This window comes from Ambystoma mexicanum, unplaced genomic scaffold, assembly GCF_040938575.1.
Source record: "Ambystoma mexicanum isolate Mex_15411 unplaced genomic scaffold, UKY_AmexF1_1 Mex_scaf4, whole genome shotgun sequence".
NCBI lineage: Eukaryota > Metazoa > Chordata > Amphibia > Caudata > Ambystomatidae > Ambystoma > Ambystoma mexicanum.
The window spans coordinates 4268285-4287531 of NW_027182455.1; positions in this window are offsets into that span (position 1 = coordinate 4268285).

Consider the following 19247-nt stretch of genomic DNA (forward strand, 5'->3'; position numbering starts at 1 on the left):
GAAGCATTGAGATATCACATCTCATGCTATAGGAAGGGTCTCAGGATTGGAATGGGAAGCAGTTGGATATCACATCTCATGCTATAGGAAGGGTCTCAGGTTTGGTATAAGCATTGAGATATCACATCTCATGCTATAGGACGGGTCTCAGGATTGGAATGGAAGGAGTTGGATATCACATCTCATGTTATAGGCAGGATCTCAGGTTTGGTATTAGAAGCATTGAGACATCACATCTCATGCTATAGGAAGGGTCTCAGGGTTGGAATGGGAAGGAGTTGGATATCACATCTCATCCAATAGGAAGGGTCTCAGGTTTGGAATAGGAAGGAATTGGATATCACATCTCATGTTATAGGAAGGATCTCAGGTTTGGTATTAGAAGCATTGAGATATCACATCTCATGCTATAGGAAGGGTCTCAAGATTGGAATTTGAAGGATTTGGATATCACATCTCATGCTAAAGGAAGGGTCTCAGGTTTGGTAGAAGCATTGAGATATCACGTCTCTGCCATCGGAAGGGTCTCAGGATTGGATTGGGAAGGAGTTGGATATCCCTTCTCATGCTATAGGAAGGGTCTCAGGATTTGAATGGCAAGGAGTTGGATATCACATCTCATGCCATAGGAAGGGTCTCAGGTTTGGTATAAGCATTGAGATATCACATCTCTGCTATCGAAAGGGTCTCAGGATTGGATTGGGAAGGAGTTGGATATCCCTTCTCATGCTATAGGAAGTGTCTCAGGTTGGAATGGGAAGGAGTTGGATATCACATCTCATGTTATAGGAAGGGTCTCAGGATTGGAATGGGAAGGATTTGGATATCACATCTCTTGCTATAGGAAGGGTCTCAGGATTGGAATGGGTAGGAGTTGGATATTACTTTCTTGCTATAGGAAGGGTCTCATGTTTGGAATGGGAAGGAGTTGGATATCACATATGCTATAGTTAGTGTCTCAGGTTTGGAACGGGAAGGAGTTGGATATCACATCTCATGTTATAGGAAGGGTCTCAGGTTTGGTATAAGCATTGAGATATCACATCTCTGCTATCGGAAGCGGCTCAGGATTGGAATGGGAAGGCGTTGGATATCCCATCTCATGTTATAGGAAGAGTCTCTGGTTTGGTATTAGAATCATTGAGATATCACATTGCATGCTGTAGGAAGGGTCTAAGGATTGGAATGGGATGGACTTGGATATCACATCTCATGCTATAGGTAGGCTCTCAGGTTTGGTATAAGCATTGAGATATCACATCTCATGCTATAGGAAGGGTCTCAGGATTGGAATGGGAAGGAATTGGATATCACATCTCATGCTATAGGAAGGGTCTCAGATTTGGTATAAGCATTGAGATATCACATCTCATGCTAAAGGAAGGGTCTCAGGATTGGAATGGGAAGGAGTTGTATATCACATCTCAGGCCATAGGAAGGTTCTCAGGTTTGGTATAAGCATTGAGATATCACATCTCTGCCTTCGGAAAGGTCTCAGGATTGGAATGGGAAGGAGTTGGATATCCCATCTCATGTTATAGGAAGGGTCTCAGGTTTGGTATTAGAAGCAGAGAGATATCACATCTCATGCTATAGGAAGGGTCTCAGGATTGGAATGGGAAGGACTTGGATGTCACATCTCATGCTATAGGGAGGGTCTCAAGTTTGATATTAGAAGCATTGAGATAACAAATCTCATGATATCGGAAGGGTCTCAGGATTGGAATGGGAAGGAGTTGGATATCACATCTCATGATAAAGGAAGGGTCTAAGGTTTGGAAGGGGAAGGATTTGGATATCACATCTCATGTTATAGGACGGGTCTCAGGTTTGGTATTAGAAGCATTGAGATATCAAGTCTCATGGTATAAGAAGGGTCTCAGAATTGGAATGGGAAGGAGTTGGATATCACACCTCAAGCTATAGGAAGGGTCTCAGGATTGGAATGGGAAGGAGTTTGATATCACATCTCATGCGGTCTATGGTCTATGGGTCTCAGGTTTGGTAGAAGCATTGGGATATCACATCTCATGCTATCGGAAGGGTATCAGTATTGGATTTGGAAGAAGTTGGATATCCCATCTCATGCTATGGGAAGGGTCTCAGGTTGGAATGGGAAGGAGTTGGATATCACATTTCATGTTATAGGAAGGGTCTCAGGATTGGAATGGGAAGGACTTGGATATCATATCTCATGCTATAGGACGGGTCTCAGGTTTGTTATTAGAATCATTGAGATATCATATTGCATGCTGTAGGAAGGGTCTACGGATTGGAATGGGAAGGACCTGGATATCACATCTCATGCTATAGATAGGCTCTTAGGTTTGGAAAGTGAAGGAGTTGGATATCACATTTCATGTTAGAGGAAGGATCTCAGGTTTGGTATTAGAAGCATTGAGATATCACATCTCATGCTATAGGAAGGGTCTCAGGATTGGAATGGGAAGTAGTTGGATATCACATCTCATGCTATAGGAAGGGTCTCAGGTTTGGTATAAGCATTGAGATATCACATCTCATGCTATAGGACGGGTCTCAGGATTGGAATGGAAGGAGTTGGATATCACATCTCATGTTATAGGAAGGATCTCAGGTTTGGTATTAGAAGCATTGAGACATCACATCTCATGCTATAGGAAGGGTCTCAGGGTTGGAATGGGAAGGAGTTGGATATCACAACTCATCCAATAGGAAGGGTCTCAGGTTTGGAATGGGAAGGAATTGGATATCACATCTCATGTTATAGGAAGGATCTCAGGTTTGGTATTAGAAGCATTGAGATATCACATCTCATGCTATAGGAAGGGTCTCAGGATTGGAATGTGAAGGATTTGGATATCACATCTCATGCTAAAGGAAGGGTCTCAGGTTTGGTAGAAGCATTGAGATATCACGTCTCTGCTATCGGAAGGGTCTCAGGATTGGATTGGGAAGGAGTTGGATATCCCTTCTCATGCTATAGGAAGGGTCTCAGGATTTGAATGGCAAGGAGTTGGATATCACATCTCATGCCATAGGAAGGGTCTCAGGTTTGGTATAAGCATTGAGATATCACATCTCTGCTATCGGAAGGGTCTCAGGATTGGAATGGGAAGGAGTTGGATATTCCCATCTCATGTTATAGGAAGGGTCTCAGGTTTGGTATTAGAAGCATTGAGATATCACATCTCATGCTATAGGAAGGGTCTCAGGATTGGAATGGGAAGGACTTGGATATCACATCTCATGCTATAGGGAGGGTCTCAAGTTTGATATTAGAAGCTTTGAGATATCACATCTCATGATATCGGAAGGGTCTCAGGATTGGAATGGGAAGGAGTTGGATATCACATCTCATGATAAAGGAAGGGTCTAAGTTTTGGAAGGGGAAGGATTTGGATATCACATCTCATGTTATATTACGGGTCTCAGGTTTGGTATTAGAAGCATTGAGATATCAAGTCTCAGAGTATAGGAAGGGTCTCAGAATTGGAATGGGAAGGAGTTGGATATCACATCTCAAGCTATAGGAAGGGTCTCAGGTTTGGTAGAAGCATTGGGATATCAGATCTCATGCTATCGGAAGGGTATCGGGATTGGATTTGGAAGGAGTTGGATATCCCATCTCATGCTATAGGAAGGGTCTCTGGTTGGAATGGGAAGGAGTTGGATATCACATCTCATGTTATAGGAAGGGTCTCAGGATTGGAATGGGAAGGACTTGGATATCACATCTCATGCTATAGGAAGGCAATCAGGTTTGGTATTAGAAGTATTGAGATATCACATCTCATGATATCGGAAGGGTCTCAGGATTGGAATGGGAAGGAGTTGGATATCACATCTCAAGCTATAGGAAGGGTCTCAGGATTGGAATGGGAAGGACTTGGATATCACATCTCATGCTATAGGAAGGCTCTCAGGTTTGGAAGGGGAAAGAGTTGGATATCAAATTTCATGTTAGAGGTAGGATCTTAGGTTTGGTATTAGAGGCATTGAGATATCACATCTCATGCTATCAGAAGGGTCTCAGGAATGGAATGGGAAGGAGTTGGATATCACATCTCATGCTAAAGGGAGGGTCTCAGGTTTGGAAGGGGAAGGATTTGGATATCACATCTCATGTTATAGGAAGGATCTCAGGTTTGGTATTAGAAGCATTGAGATATCACATCTCATGCTATCGGAAGGATCTCAGGTTTGGTATTAGAAGCATTGAGATATCACATCTCATGCTATAGGAAGGGTCTCAGGATTGGAATGGGAAGGAGTTGGATATCACATCTCATGCTATAGGGAGGGTCTCAGGATTGGAATGGGAAGGACTTAGATATCACATATCATGCTATCGGGAGGGTCTCAGTTTTGATATTAGAAGCATTGAGATATCACATCTCATGCTATCGGAAGTGTCTCAGGATTGGAATGGGAAGGAGCTGGATATCACATCTCATGCTAAAGGAAGGGTCTCAGGTTTGGAACGGGAAGGATTTGGATATCACATCTCATGTTATAGGAAGGGTCTCAGGTTTGGTATAAGCATTGAGATATCACATCTCTGCTATCGGAAGAGTCTCAGGATTGGAATGGGAAGGAGTTGAATATCCCATCTCATGTTATAGGACGGGTCTCAGGTTTGTTATTAGAATCATTGAGATATCATATTGCATGCTGTAGGAAGGGTCTAAGGGTTGGAATGTGAAGGACTTGGATATCACATCTCATGCTATAGATAGGCTCTTAGGTTTGGAAAGGGAAGGAGTTGGATATCACATTTCATGTTAGAGGAAGGATCTCAGGTTTGGTATTAGAAGCATAGAGATAACACATCTCATGCTATAGGAAGGGTCTCAGGATTGGAATGGGAAGCAGTTGGATATCACATCTCATGCCATAGGAAGTGTCTCAGGATTGGAATGGGAAGGACTTGGGTATCACATCTCATGCTATAGGGAGGGTCTCAAGTTTGATATTAGAAGCATTGATATATCACATCTCATGCTATAGGAAGGGTCTCAGGATTGGAATGGGAAGGAGTTGGATATCACATCTCATGCTATAGGAAGGGTCTCAGGTTTGGTATAAGCAGTGAGATATCACATCTCATGCTATAGGAAGTGTCTCAGGATTGGAATGGGAAGGAGTTGGATATCACATCTCATGTTATAGGAAGGATCTCAGGTTTGGTGTAAGCATTGAGATATCACATCTCTGCTATCGGAAGGGTCTCAGGATTGGAATGGGAAGGAGTTGGATATTCCCATCTCATGTTATAGGGAGGGTCTCAAGTTTGATATTAGAAGCATTGAGATATCACATTTCATGATATCGGAAGGGTCTCAAGATTGGAATGGGAAGGAGTTGGCTATCACATCTCATGATAAAGGAAGGGTCTAAGGTTTGGAAGGGGAAGCATTTGGATATCACATCTCATGTTAAAGGACGGGTCTCAGGATTGGTATTAGAAGCATTGAGATATCAAGTCTCATGGTATAGGAAGGGTCTCAGAATTGGAATGGGAAGGAGTTGGATATCACATCTCAAGCTATAGGAAGGGTCTCAGGATTAGAATGGGAAGGAGTTTGATATCACATCTCATGCCATAGTATGGGTCTCAGGTTTGGTAGAAGCATTGGGATATCAGATCTCATGCTATCGGAAGGTTATCGGGATTGTATTTGGAAGGAGTTGGATATCCCATCTCATGCTATAGGAAGGGTCTCAGGTTGGAATGGGAAGGAGTTGGGTATCACATCTCATGTTATAGGAAGGGTCTCAGGATTGGAATGGGAAGGACTTGGATATCACATCTCATGCTATAGGAAGGCTCTCAGGTTTGCAAGGGGAAAGAGTTGGATATCACATTTCATGTTAGAGGTAGGATCTCAGGTTTGGTATTAGAAGTATTGAGATATCACATCTCATGCTATCAGAAGGATCTCAGGTTTGGTATAGAAGCATTGAGATATCATATCTTATGCTATCAGAAGAGTCTCAGGATTGGAATGGGAAGGAGTTGGATATCACATCTCATGCTAAAGGGAGGGTCTCAGGTTTGGAAGATAAGGATTTGGATATCACATCTCATGTTATAGGAAGGATCTCAGGTTTGGTATTAGAAGTATTGAGATATAACATCTCATGCTATCGGAAGGATCTCAGGTTTGGTATAGAAGCATTGAGATATCATATCTTATGCTATCAGAAGGGTCTCAGGATTGGAATGGGAAGGAGTTGGATATCACATCTCATGCTAAAGGGCGGGTCTCAGGTTTGGAAGGGGAAGGATTTGGATATCACATCTCATGTTATAGGATGGATCTCAGGTTTGGTATTAGAAGTATTGAGATATCACATCTCATGTTATCGGAAGGATCTCAGGTTTGGTATTAGAAGTATTGAGATATCACCTCTCATGCTATAGGAAGGGTCTCAGGATTGGAATGGGAAGGAGTTGGATATCACATCTCATGCTAAAGGAAGGGTCTCAGGTTTGGTAGAAGCATTGAGATATCACATCTCATGCTATAGGAAGGGTCTCAGGATTGGAATGGGAAGGACTTAGATATCACATATCATGCTATAGGGAGGGTCTCAGTTTTGATATTAGAAGCATTGAGATATCACATCTCATGCTATCGGAAGTGTCTCAGGATTGGAATGGGAAGGAGCTGGATATCACATCTCATGCTAAAGGAAGGGTCTCAGGTTTGGAACGGGAAGGAGTTGGATATCACATCTCATGTTATAGGAAGGGTCTCAGGTTTGGTATAAACATTGAGATATCACATCGCTGCTATCGGAAGTGTTTCAGGATTGGAATGGGAAGGAGTTGGATATCCCATCTCATGTTATAGGACGGGTCTCAGGTTTTTTATTAGAATCATTGAGATATCATATTGCATGCTGTAGGAAGGGTCTAAGGATTGGAATGGGAAGGACTTGGATATCACATCTCATGCTATAGATAGGCTCTCAGGTTTGGAAAGTGAAGGAGTTGGATATCACATTTCATGTTAGAGGAAGGATCTCAGGTTTGGTATTAGAGGCATTGAGATATCACATCTCAGGCTATAGGAAGGGTCTCAGGATTGGAATGGGAAGGAGTTGGATATCACATCTCATGCTATAGGAAGGGTCTCAGGTTTGGTATAAGCATTGAGATATCACATCTCATGCTATAGGAAGGGTCCAGGATTGGAATGGAAGGAGTTGGATATCACATCTCATGTTATAGGAAGGATCTCAGGTTTGGTATTAGAAGCATTGAGACATCACATCTCATGCTATAGGAAGGGTCTCAGGATTGGAATGGGAAGGAGTTGGATATCACATCTCATGCTATAGGAAGGGTCTCAGGATTGGAATGGGAAGGAGTTGAATATGACATCTCATGCCGTAGGAAGGGTCTCAGGTTTGGTATAAACATTGAGATATCACATCTCTGCTATCAAAAGGGTCTCAGGATTGGAATGGGAAGGAGTTGGATATCCCATCTCATGTTATAGGAAGAGTCTCAGGTTTGGTATTAGAAGCATTGAGATATCACATCTCATGCTATAGGAAGTGTCTCAGGATTGGAATGGGAAGGACTTGGATATCACATCTCATGCTATAGGTAGGGTCTCAAGTTTGATATTCGAAGCATTGAGATATCACATCTCATGCTATAGGAAGGGTCTGAGGATTGGAATGGGAAGGAGTTGGATATCACATCTCATGCTATGGGAAGGGTCTCAGGTTTGGTATAAGCAGTGAGATATCACATCTCATGCTATAGGAAGTGTCTCAGGATTGGAATGGGAAGGAGTTGGATATCACATCTCATGTTATAGGAAGGATCTCAGGTTTGGTATAAGCATTGAGATATCACATCTCTGCTATCGGAAGGGTCTCAGGATTGGAATGGGAAGGAGTTGGATATTCCCATCTCATGTTATAGGAAGGGTCTCAGGTTTGGTATTAGAAGCATTGAGATATCACATCTCATTCTATAGGAAGGGTCTCAGGATTGGAATGGGAAGGACTTGGATATCACATCTCATGCTATAGGGAGGGTCTCAAGTTTGATATTAGAAGCTTTGAGATATCACATCTCATGATATCGGAAGGGTCTCAGGATTGGAATGGGAAGGAGTTGGATATCACATCTCATGATAAAGGAAGGGTCTAAGGTTTGGAAGGGGAAGGATTTGGATATCACATCTCATGTTATATAACGGGTCTCAGGTTTGGTATTAGAAGCATTGAGATATCAAGTCTCATAGTATAGGAAGGGTCTCAGAATTGGAATGGGAAGGAGTTGGATATCACATCTCAAGCTATAGGAAGGGTCTCAGGATTGGAATGGGAAGGACTTGGATATCACATCTCATGCTATAGGAAGGCTCTCAGGTTTGGAAGGGGAAAGAGTTGGATATCACATTTCATGTTAGAGGTAGGATCTCAGGTTTGGTATTAGAGGCATTGAGATATCACATCTTATGCTATCAGAAGGGTCTCAGGAATGGAATGGGAAGGAGTTGGATATCACATCTCATGCTAAAGGGAGGGTCTCAGGTTTGGAAGGGGAAGGATTTGGATATCACATCTCATGTTATAGGAAGGATCTCAGGTTTGGTATTAGAAGCATTGAGATATCACATCTCATGCTATCGGAAGGATCTCAGGTTTGGTATTAGAAGCATTGAGATATCACATCTCATGCTATCAGAAGAGTCTCAGGATTGGAATAGGAAGGAGTTGGATATCACATCTCATGCTAAAGGGAGGGTCTCAGGTTTGGAAGGGGAAGGATTTGGATATCACATCTCATGTTATCGGAAGGATCTCACGTTTGGTATTAGAAGTATTGAGATATCATATCTCATGCTATAGGAAGGGTCTCAGGATTGGAATGAGAAGGAGTTGGATATCACATCTCATGCTATAGGGAGGGTCTCAGGATTGGAATGGGAAGGACTTAGATATCACATATCATGCTATAGGGAGGGTCTCAGTTTTGATATTAGAAGCATTGAGATATCACATCTCATGCTATCGGAAGTGTCTCAGGATTGGAATGGGAAGAAGCTGGATATCACATCTCATGCTAAAGGAAGGGTCTCAGGTTTGGAACGGGAAGGATTTGGATATCACATCTCATGTTATAGGAAGGGTCTCAGGTTTGGTATAAGCATTGAGATATCACATCTCTGCTATCGGAAGTGTCTCAGGATTGGAATGGGAAGGAGTTGGATATCCCATCTCATGTTATAGGACGGGTCTCAGGTTTGTTATTAGAATCATTGAGATATCATATTGCATGCTGTAGGAAGGGTCTAAGGGTTGGAATGTGAAGGACTTGGATATCACATCTCATGCTATAGATAGGCTCTTAGGTTTGGAAAGGGAAGGAGTTGGATATCACATTTCATGTTAGAGGAAGGATCTCAGGTTTGGTATTAGAAGCATTGAGATATCACATCTCATGCTATAGGAAGGGTCTCAGGATTGGAATGGGAAGCAGTTGGATATCACATCTCATGCTATAGGAAGGGTCTCAGGTTTGGTATAAGCATTGAGATATCACATCTCATGCTATAGGACGGGTCTCAGGATTGGAATGGAAGGAGTTGGATATCACATCTCATGTTATAGGAAGGATCTCAGGTTTGGTATTAGAAGCATTGAGACATCACATCTCATGCTATAGGAAGGGTCTCAGGGTTGGAATGGGAAGGAGTTGGATATCACATCTCATCCAATAGGAAGGGTCTCAGGTTTGGAATAGGAAGGAATTGGATATCACATCTCATGTTATAGGAAGGATCTCAGGTTTGGTATTAGAAGCATTGAGATATCACATCTCATGCTATAGGAAGGGTCTCAGGATTGGAATTTGAAGGATTTGGATATCACATCTCATGCTAAAGGAAGGGTCTCAGGTTTGGTAGAAGCATTGAGATATCACGTCTCTGCCATCGGAAGGGTCTCAGGATTGGATTGGGAAGGAGTTGGATATCCCTTCTCATGCTATAGGAAGGGTCTCAGGATTTGAATGGCAAGGAGTTGGATATCACATCTCATGCCATAGGAAGGGTCTCAGGTTTGGTATAAGCATTGAGATATCACATCTCTGCTATCGAAAGGGTCTCAGGATTGGATTGGGAAGGAGTTGGATATCCCTTCTCATGCTATAGGAAGTGTCTCAGGTTGGAATGGGAAGGAGTTGGATATCACATCTCATGTTATAGGAAGGGTCTCAGGATTGGAATGGGAAGGATTTGGATATCACATCTCTTGCTATAGGAAGGGTCTCAGGATTGGAATGGGTAGGAGTTGGATATTACTTTCTTGCTATAGGAAGGGTCTCATGTTTGGAATGGGAAGGAGTTGGATATCACATATGCTATAGTTAGTGTCTCAGGTTTGGAACGGGAAGGAGTTGGATATCACATCTCATGTTATAGGAAGGGTCTCAGGTTTGGTATAAGCATTGAGATATCACATCTCTGCTATCGGAAGCGGCTCAGGATTGGAATGGGAAGGAGTTGGATATCCCATCTCATGTTATAGGAAAAGTCTCTGGTTTGGTATTAGAATCATTGAGATATCACATTGCATGCTGTAGGAAGGGTCTAAGGATTGGAATGGGATGGACTTGGATATCACATCTCATGCTATAGGTAGGCTCTCAGGTTTGGTATAAGCATTGAGATATCACATCTCATGCTATAGGAAGGGTCTCAGGATTGGAATGGGAAGGAATTGGATATCACATCTCATGCTATAGGAAGGGTCTCAGATTTGGTATAAGCATTGAGATATCACATCTCATGCTAAAGGCAGGGTCTCAGGATTGGAATGGGAAGGAGTTGTATATCACATCTCAGGCCATAGGAAGTTTCTCAGGTTTGGTATAAGCATTGAGATATCACATCTCTGCCTTCGGAAAGGTCTCAGGATTGGAATGGGAAGGAGTTGGATATCCCATCTCATGTTATAGGAAGGGTCTCAGGTTTGGTATTAGAAGCATAGAGATATCACATCTCATGCTATAGGAAGGGTCTCAGGATTGGAATGGGAAGGACTTGGATGTCACATCTCATGCTATAGGGAGGGTCTCAAGTTTGATATTAGAAGCATTGAGATAACAAATCTCATGATATCGGAAGGGTCTCAGGATTGAAATAGGAAGGAGTTGGATATCACATCTCATGATAAAGGAAGGGTCTAAGGTTTGGAAGGGGAAGGATTTGGATATCACATCTCATGTTATAGGACGGGTCTCAGGTTTGGTATTAGAAGCATTGAGATATCAAGTCTCATGGTATAAGAAGGGTCTCAGGATTGGAATGGGAAGGAGTTTGATATCACATCTCATGCCATAGTATGGGTCTCAGGTTTGGTAGAAGCATTGGGATATCACATCTCATGCTATCGGAAGGGTATCAGTATTGGATTTGGAAGAAGTTGGATATCCCATCTCATGCTATAGGAAGGGTCTCAGGTTGGAATGGGAAGGAGTTGGATATCACATTTCATGTTATAGGAAGGGTCTCAGGATTGGAATGGGAAGGACTTGGATATCATATCTCATGCTATAGGACGGGTCTCAGGTTTGTTATTAGAATCATTGAGATATCATATTGCATGCTGTAGGAAGGGTCTAAGGATTGGAATGGGAAGGACCTGGATATCACATCTCATGCTATAGATAGGCTCTTAGGTTTGGAAAGGGAAGGAGTTGGATATCACATTTCATGTTAGAGGAAGGATCTCAGGTTTGGTATTAGAAGCATTGAGATATCACATCTCATGCTATAGGAAGGGTCTCAGGATTGGAATGGGAAGTAGTTGGATATCACATCTCATGCTATAGGAAGGGTCTCAGGTTTGGTATAAGCATTGAGATATCACATCTCATGCTATAGGACGGGTCTCAGGATTGGAATGGAAGGAGTTGGATATCACATCTCATGTTATAGGAAGGATCTCAGGTTTGGTATTAGAAGCATTGAGACATCACATCTCATGCTATAGGAAGGGTCTCAGGGTTGGAATGGGAAGGAGTTGGATATCACAACTCATCCAATAGGAAGGGTCTCAGGTTTGGAATGGGAAGGAATTGGATATCACATCTCATGTTATAGGAAGGATCTCAGGTTTGGTATTAGAAGCATTGAGATATCACATCCCATGCTATAGGAAGGGTCTCAGGATTGGAATGTGAAGGATTTGGATATCACATCTCATGCTAAAGGAAGGGTCTCAGGTTTGGTAGAAGCATTGAGATATCACGTCTCTGCTATCGGAAGGGTCTCAGGATTGGATTGGGAAGGAGTTGGATATCCCTTCTCATGCTATAGGAAGGGTCTCAGGATTTGAATGGCAAGGAGTTGGATATCACATCTCATGCCATAGGAAGGGTCTCAGGTTTGGTATAAGCATTGAGATATCACATCTCTGCTATCGGAAGGGTCTCAGGATTGGAATGGGAAGGAGTTGGATATTCCCATCTCATGTTATAGGAAGGGTCTCAGGTTTGGTATTAGAAGCATTGAGATATCACATCTCATGCTATAGGAAGGGTCTCAGGATTGGAATGGGAAGGACTTGGATATCACATCTCATGCTATAGGGAGGGTCTCAAGTTTGATATTAGAAGCTTTGAGATATCACATCTCATGATATCGGAAGGGTCTCAGGATTGGAATGGGAAGGAGTTGGATATCACATCTCATGATAAAGGAAGGGTCTAAGTTTTGGAAGGGGAAGGATTTGGATATCACATCTCATGTTATATTACGGGTCTCAGGTTTGGTATTAGAAGCATTGAGATATCAAGTCTCAGAGTATAGGAAGGGTCTCAGAATTGGAATGGGAAGGAGTTGGATATCACATCTCAAGCTATAGGAAGGGTCTCAGGATTGGAATGGGAAGGACTTGGATATCACATCTCATGCTATAGGAAGGCTCTCAGGTTTGGAAGGGGAAAGAGTTGGATATCACATCTCATGCTATAGGGAGGGTCTCAAGTTTGATATTAGAAGCTTTGAGATATCACATCTCATGATATCGGAAGGGTCTCAGGATTGGAATGGGAAGGAGTTGGATATCACATCTCATGATAAAGGAAGGGTCTAAGGTTTGGAAGGGGAAGGATTTGGATATCACATCTCATGTTATATTACGTGTCTCAGGTTTGGTATTAGAAGCATTGAGATATCAAGTCTCATAGTATAGGAAGGGTCTCAGAATTGGAATGGGAAGGAGTTGGATATCACATCTCAAGCTATAGGAAGGGTCTCAGGATTGGAATGGGAAGGACTTGGATATCACATCTCATGCTATAGGAAGGCTCTCAGGTTTGGAAGGGGAAAGAGTTGGATATCACATTTCATGTTAGAGGTAGGATCTCAGGTTTGGTATTAGAGGCATTGAGATATCACATCTCATGCTATCAGAAGGGTCTCAGGAATGGAATGGGAAGGAGTTGGATATCACATCTCATGCTAAAGGGAGAGTCTCAGGTTTGGAAGGGGAAGGATTTGGATATCACATCTCATGTTATAGGAAGGATCTCAGGTTTGGTATTAGAAGCATTGAGATATCACATCTCATGCTATCGGAAGGATCTCAGGTTTGGTATTATAAGCATTGAGATATCACATCTCATGCTATCAGAAGAGTCTCAGGATTGGAATAGGAAGGAGTTGGATATCACATCTCATGCTAAAGGGAGGGTCTCAGGTTTGGAAGGGGAAGGATTTGGATATCACATCTCATGTTATCGGAAGGATCTCACGTTTGGTATTAGAAGTATTGAGATATCATATCTCATGCTATAGGAAGGGTCTCAGGATTGGAATGGGAAGGAGTTGGATATCACATCTCATGCTATAGGGAGGGTCTCAGGATTGGAATGGGAAGGACTTAGATATCACATATCATGCTATAGGGAGGGTCTCAGTTTTGATATTAGAAGCATTGAGATATCACATCTCATGCTATCGGAAGTGTCTCAGGATTGGAATGGGAAGGAGCTGGATATCACATCTCATGCTAAAGGAAGGGTCTCAGGTTTGGAACGGGAAGGATTTGGATATCACATCTCATGTTATAGGAAGGGTCTCAGGTTTCGTATAAGCATTGAGATATCACATCTCTGCTATCGGAAGTGTCTCAGGATTGGAATGGGAAGGAGTTGGATATCCCATCTCATGTTATAGGACGGGTCTCAGGTTTGTTATTAGAATCATTGAGATATCATATTGCATGCTGTAGGAAGGGTCTAAGGGTTGGAATGTGAAGGACTTGGATATCACATCTCATGCTATAGATAGGCTCTTAGGTTTGGAAAGGGAAGGAGTTGGATATCACATTTCATGTTAGAGGAAGGATCTCAGGTTTGGTATTAGAAGCACTGAGATATCACATCTCATGATATAGGAAGGGTCTCAGGATTGGAATGGGAAGCAGTTGGATATCACATCTCATGCTATAGGAAGGGTCTCAGGTTTGGTATAAGCATTGAGATATCACATCTCATGCTATAGGACGGGTCTCAGGATTGGAATGGAAGGAGTTGGATATCACATCTCATGTTATAGGAAGGATCTCAGGTTTGGTATTAGAAGCATTGAGACATCACATCTCATGCTATAGGAAGGGTCTCAGGGTTGGAATGGGAAGGAGTTGGATATCACATCTCATCCAATAGGAAGGGTCTCAGGTTTGGAATAGGAAGGAATTGGATATCACATCTCATGTTATAGGAAGGATCTCAGGTTTGGTATTAGAATCATTGAGATATCACATCTCATGCTATAGGAAGGGTCTCAGGATTGGAATGTGAAGGATTTGGATATCACATCTCATGCTAAAGGAAGGGTCTCAGGTTTGGTAGAAGCATTGAGATATCACGTCTCTGCTATCGGAAGGGTCTCAGGATTGGATTGGGAAGGAGTTGGATATCCCTTCTCATGCTATAGGAAGGGTCTCAGGATTTGAATGGCAAGGAGTTGGATATCACATCTCATGCCATAGGAAGGGTCTCAGGTTTGGTATAAGCATTGAGATATCACATCTGTGCTATCGGAAGGGTCTCAGGCTTCTAATACCAAACCTGAGACCCGTAATATAACATGAGATGTGATATCCAAATCCTTCCCCTTCCAAACCTTAGACCCTTCCTTTATCATGAGATGTGATATCCAACTCCTTCCCATTCCAATCCTGAGACCCTTCCGATATCATGAGATGTGATATCTCAAAGCTTCTAATATCAAACTTGAGACCCTCCCTATAGCATGAGATGTGATATCCAAGTCGTTCCCATTCCAATCCTGAGACCCTTCCTATAGCATGAGATGTGATATCTCAATGCTTCTAATACCAAACCTGAGACCCTTCCTATAACATGAGATGGGAATATCCAACTCCTTCCCATTCCAATCCTGAGACCCTTCCGATAGCAGAGATGTGATATCTCAATGCTTATACCAAACCTGAGACCCTTCCTATGGCATGAGATGTGATATCCAACTCCTTGCCATTCAAATCCTGAGACCCTTCCTATAGCATGAGAAGGGATATCCAACTCCTTCCCAATCCAATCCTGAGACCCTTCCGATAGCAGAGACGTGATATCTCATTGCATCTACCAAACCTGAGACCCTTCCTTTAGCATGAGATGTGATATCCAAATCCTTCACATTCCAATCCTGAGACCCTTCCTATAGCATGTGATGTGATATCTCAATGCTTCTAATACCAAACCTGAGATCCTTCCTATAACATGAGATGTGATATCCAATTCCTTCCCATTCCAAACCTGAGACCCTTCCTATTGGATGAGATGTGATATCCAACTCCTTCCCATTCCAACCCTGAGACCCTTCCTATAGCATGAGATGTGATGTCTCAATGCTTCTAATACCAAACCTGAGATCCTTCCTATAACATGAGATGTGATATCCAAGTCCTTCCCATTCCAATCCTTAGACCCTTCCTACAGCATGCAATATGATATCTCAATGATTCTAATAAAAAACCTGAGACCCGTCCTATAGCATGAGATATGATATCCAAGTCCTTCCCATTCCAATCCTGAGACCCTTCCTATAACATGAAATGTGATATCCAACTCCTTCCCATTCCAACCTGAGACCCTTCCTATAGCATGAGATGGGATATCCAACTTCTTCCAAATCCAATACTGATACCCTTCCGATACCATGAGATGTGATATCCCAATGCTTCTACCAAACCTGAGACCCATACTATGGCATGAGATGTGATATCAAACTCCTTCCCATTCCAATCCTGAGACCCTTCCTATAGCTTGAGGTGTGATATCCAACTCCTTCCCATTCCAATTCTGAGACCCTTCTTATACCATGAGACTTGATATCTCAATGCTTCTAATACCAAACCTGAGACCCGTCCTATAACATGAGATGTGATATCCAAATCCTTCCCCTTCCAAACCTTAGACCCTTCCTTTATCATGAGATGTGATATCCAACTCCTTCCCATTCCAATCCTGAGACCCTTCCGATATCATGAGATTTGTTATCTCAATGCTTCTAATATCAAACTTGAGACCCTCCCTATAGCATGAGATGTGACATCCAAGTCCTTCCCATTCCAATCCTGAGACCCTTCCTATAGCATGAGATGTGATATCTCTATGCTTCTAATACCAAACCTGAGACCCTTCCTATAACATGAGATGGGATATCCAACTCCTTCCCATTCCAATCCTGAGACCCTTCCGATAGCAGAGATGTGATATCTCAATGCTTATACCAAACCTGAGAACCTTCCTATGGCCTGAGATGTCATATACAACTCCTTCTCATTCCAATCCTGAGACGCTTCCTTTAGCATGAGATGTGATATCTCAATGCTTATACCAAATCTGAGACCCTTCCTATAGCATGAGATGTGATATCCAATTCCTTCCCATTCCAATCCTGAGACCCTTCCTATAGCATGAGATGTGATATCTCAATGCTTATACCAAACCTGAGAGCCTACCTATAGCATGAGATGTGATATCCAAGTCCATCCCATTCCAATCCTTAGACCCTTCCTACAGCATGCGATGTGATATCTCAATGATTCTAATACCAAACCAGAGACTCTTCCTATAACATGAGATGGGATATCCAACTCCTTCCCATTCCAATCCTGAGCCGCTTCCGATAGCAGAGATGTGATATCTCAATGCTTATAACAAACCTGAGACCCTTCCTATAACATGAGATGTGATATCCAACTCCTTCCCGTTCCAAACCTGAGACACTAACTATAGCATATGTGATATCCAACTCCTTCCCATTCCAAACATGAGACCCTTCCTATAGCAAGAAAGTAATATCCAACTCCTACCCATTCCAATCCTGAGACCCTTCCTATAGCAAGAGATGTGATATCCAAATCCTTCATATTCCAATCCTGAGACCCTTCCTATAACATGAGATGTGATATCCAACTCCTTCCCATTCCAACCTGAGACACTTCCTATAGCATGAGAAGGGATATCCAACTCCTTCCCAATCCAATCCTGAGACCCTTCCGATAGCAGAGATGTGATATCTCAATGCTTATACCAAACCTGAGACCCTTCCTATGGCATGAGATGTGATATCCAACTCTTTGCCATTCAAATCCTGAGACCCTTCCTATAGCATGAGATGTGATATCTCTATGCTTCTAATACCAAACCTGAGACCCTTCCTATAACATGAGATGGGATATCCAACTCCTTCCCATTCCAATCCTGAGACCCTTCCGATAGCAGAGATGTGATATCTCAATGCTTATACCAAATCTGAGACCCTTCCTATAGCATGAGATGTGATATCCAATTCCTTCCCATTCCAATCCTGAGACCCTTCCTATAGCATGAGATGTGATATCTCAATGCTTATACCAAACCTGAGAGCCTACCTATAGCATGAGATGTGATATCCAAGTCCATCCCATTCCAATCCTTAGACCCTTCCTACAGCATGCGATGTGATATCTCAATGATTCTAATACCAAACCAGAGACTCTTCCTATAACATGAGATGGGATATCCAACTCCTTCCCATTCCAATCCTGAGCCGCTTCCGATAGCAGAGATGTGATATCTCAATGCTTATACCAAACCTGAGACCCTTCCTATAACATGAGATGTGATATCCAACTCCTTCCCGTTCCAAACCTGAGACACTAACTATAGCATATGTGATAATCAACTCCTTCCCATTCCAAACATGAGACCCTTCCTATAGCAAGAAAGTAATATCCAACTCCTACCCATTCCAATCCTGAGACCCTTCCTATAGCAAGAGATGTGATATCCAAATCCTTCCCATTCCAATCCTGAGACCCTTCCTATAACATGAGATGTGATATCCAACGCCTTCCCATTCCAACCTGAGACACTTCCTATAGCATGAGAAGGGATATCCAACTCCTTCCCAATCCAATCCTGGGACCCTTCCGATAGCAGAGATGTGATATCTCAATGCTTATACCAAACCTGAGACCCTTCCTATGGCATGAGATGTGATATCCAACTCCTTCCCAATCCAATCCTGAGACCCTTCCGATAGCATGAGATGTGATATCTCAATGCTTCTAATACCAAACCTGAGATCCTTCCTATAACATGAGATGTGATATCCAAATCCTTCCCCTTCCAAACCTGAGACCCTCCCTTTAGCATGAGATGTGATATCCAACTCCTTCCCATTCCATTCCTGAGACCCTTCTGATAGCATGAGATGTGATATCTCAATGCCTCTAATACCAAACCTGAGATCCTACCTCTAACATGAAATGTGATATCCAACTCTTTCCCCTTCCAAACCTGAGAGCCTTCCTATAGCAAGAGATGTGATATCCAAGTCCTTCCCATTCCAATCCTGAGACCCTTCCTATAGCTTGAGATGTGATATCCAACTCCTTCCCATTCCAATTCTGAGACCCTTCCTATACTATGAGACTTGATATCTGAATGCTTCTAATACCAAACGTGAGACCCGTAATATAACATGAGATGTGATATCCAAATCCTTCCCCTTCCAAACCTTAGACCCTTCCTTTATCATGAGATGTGATATCCAACTCCTTCCCATTCCAATCCTGAGACCCTTCCGATATCATGAGATGTGATATCTCAAAGCTTCTAATATCAAACTTGAGAGCCTCCCTATAGCATGAGATGTGATATCCAAGTCCTTCCCATTCCAATCCTGAGACCCTTCCTATAGCATGAGATGTGA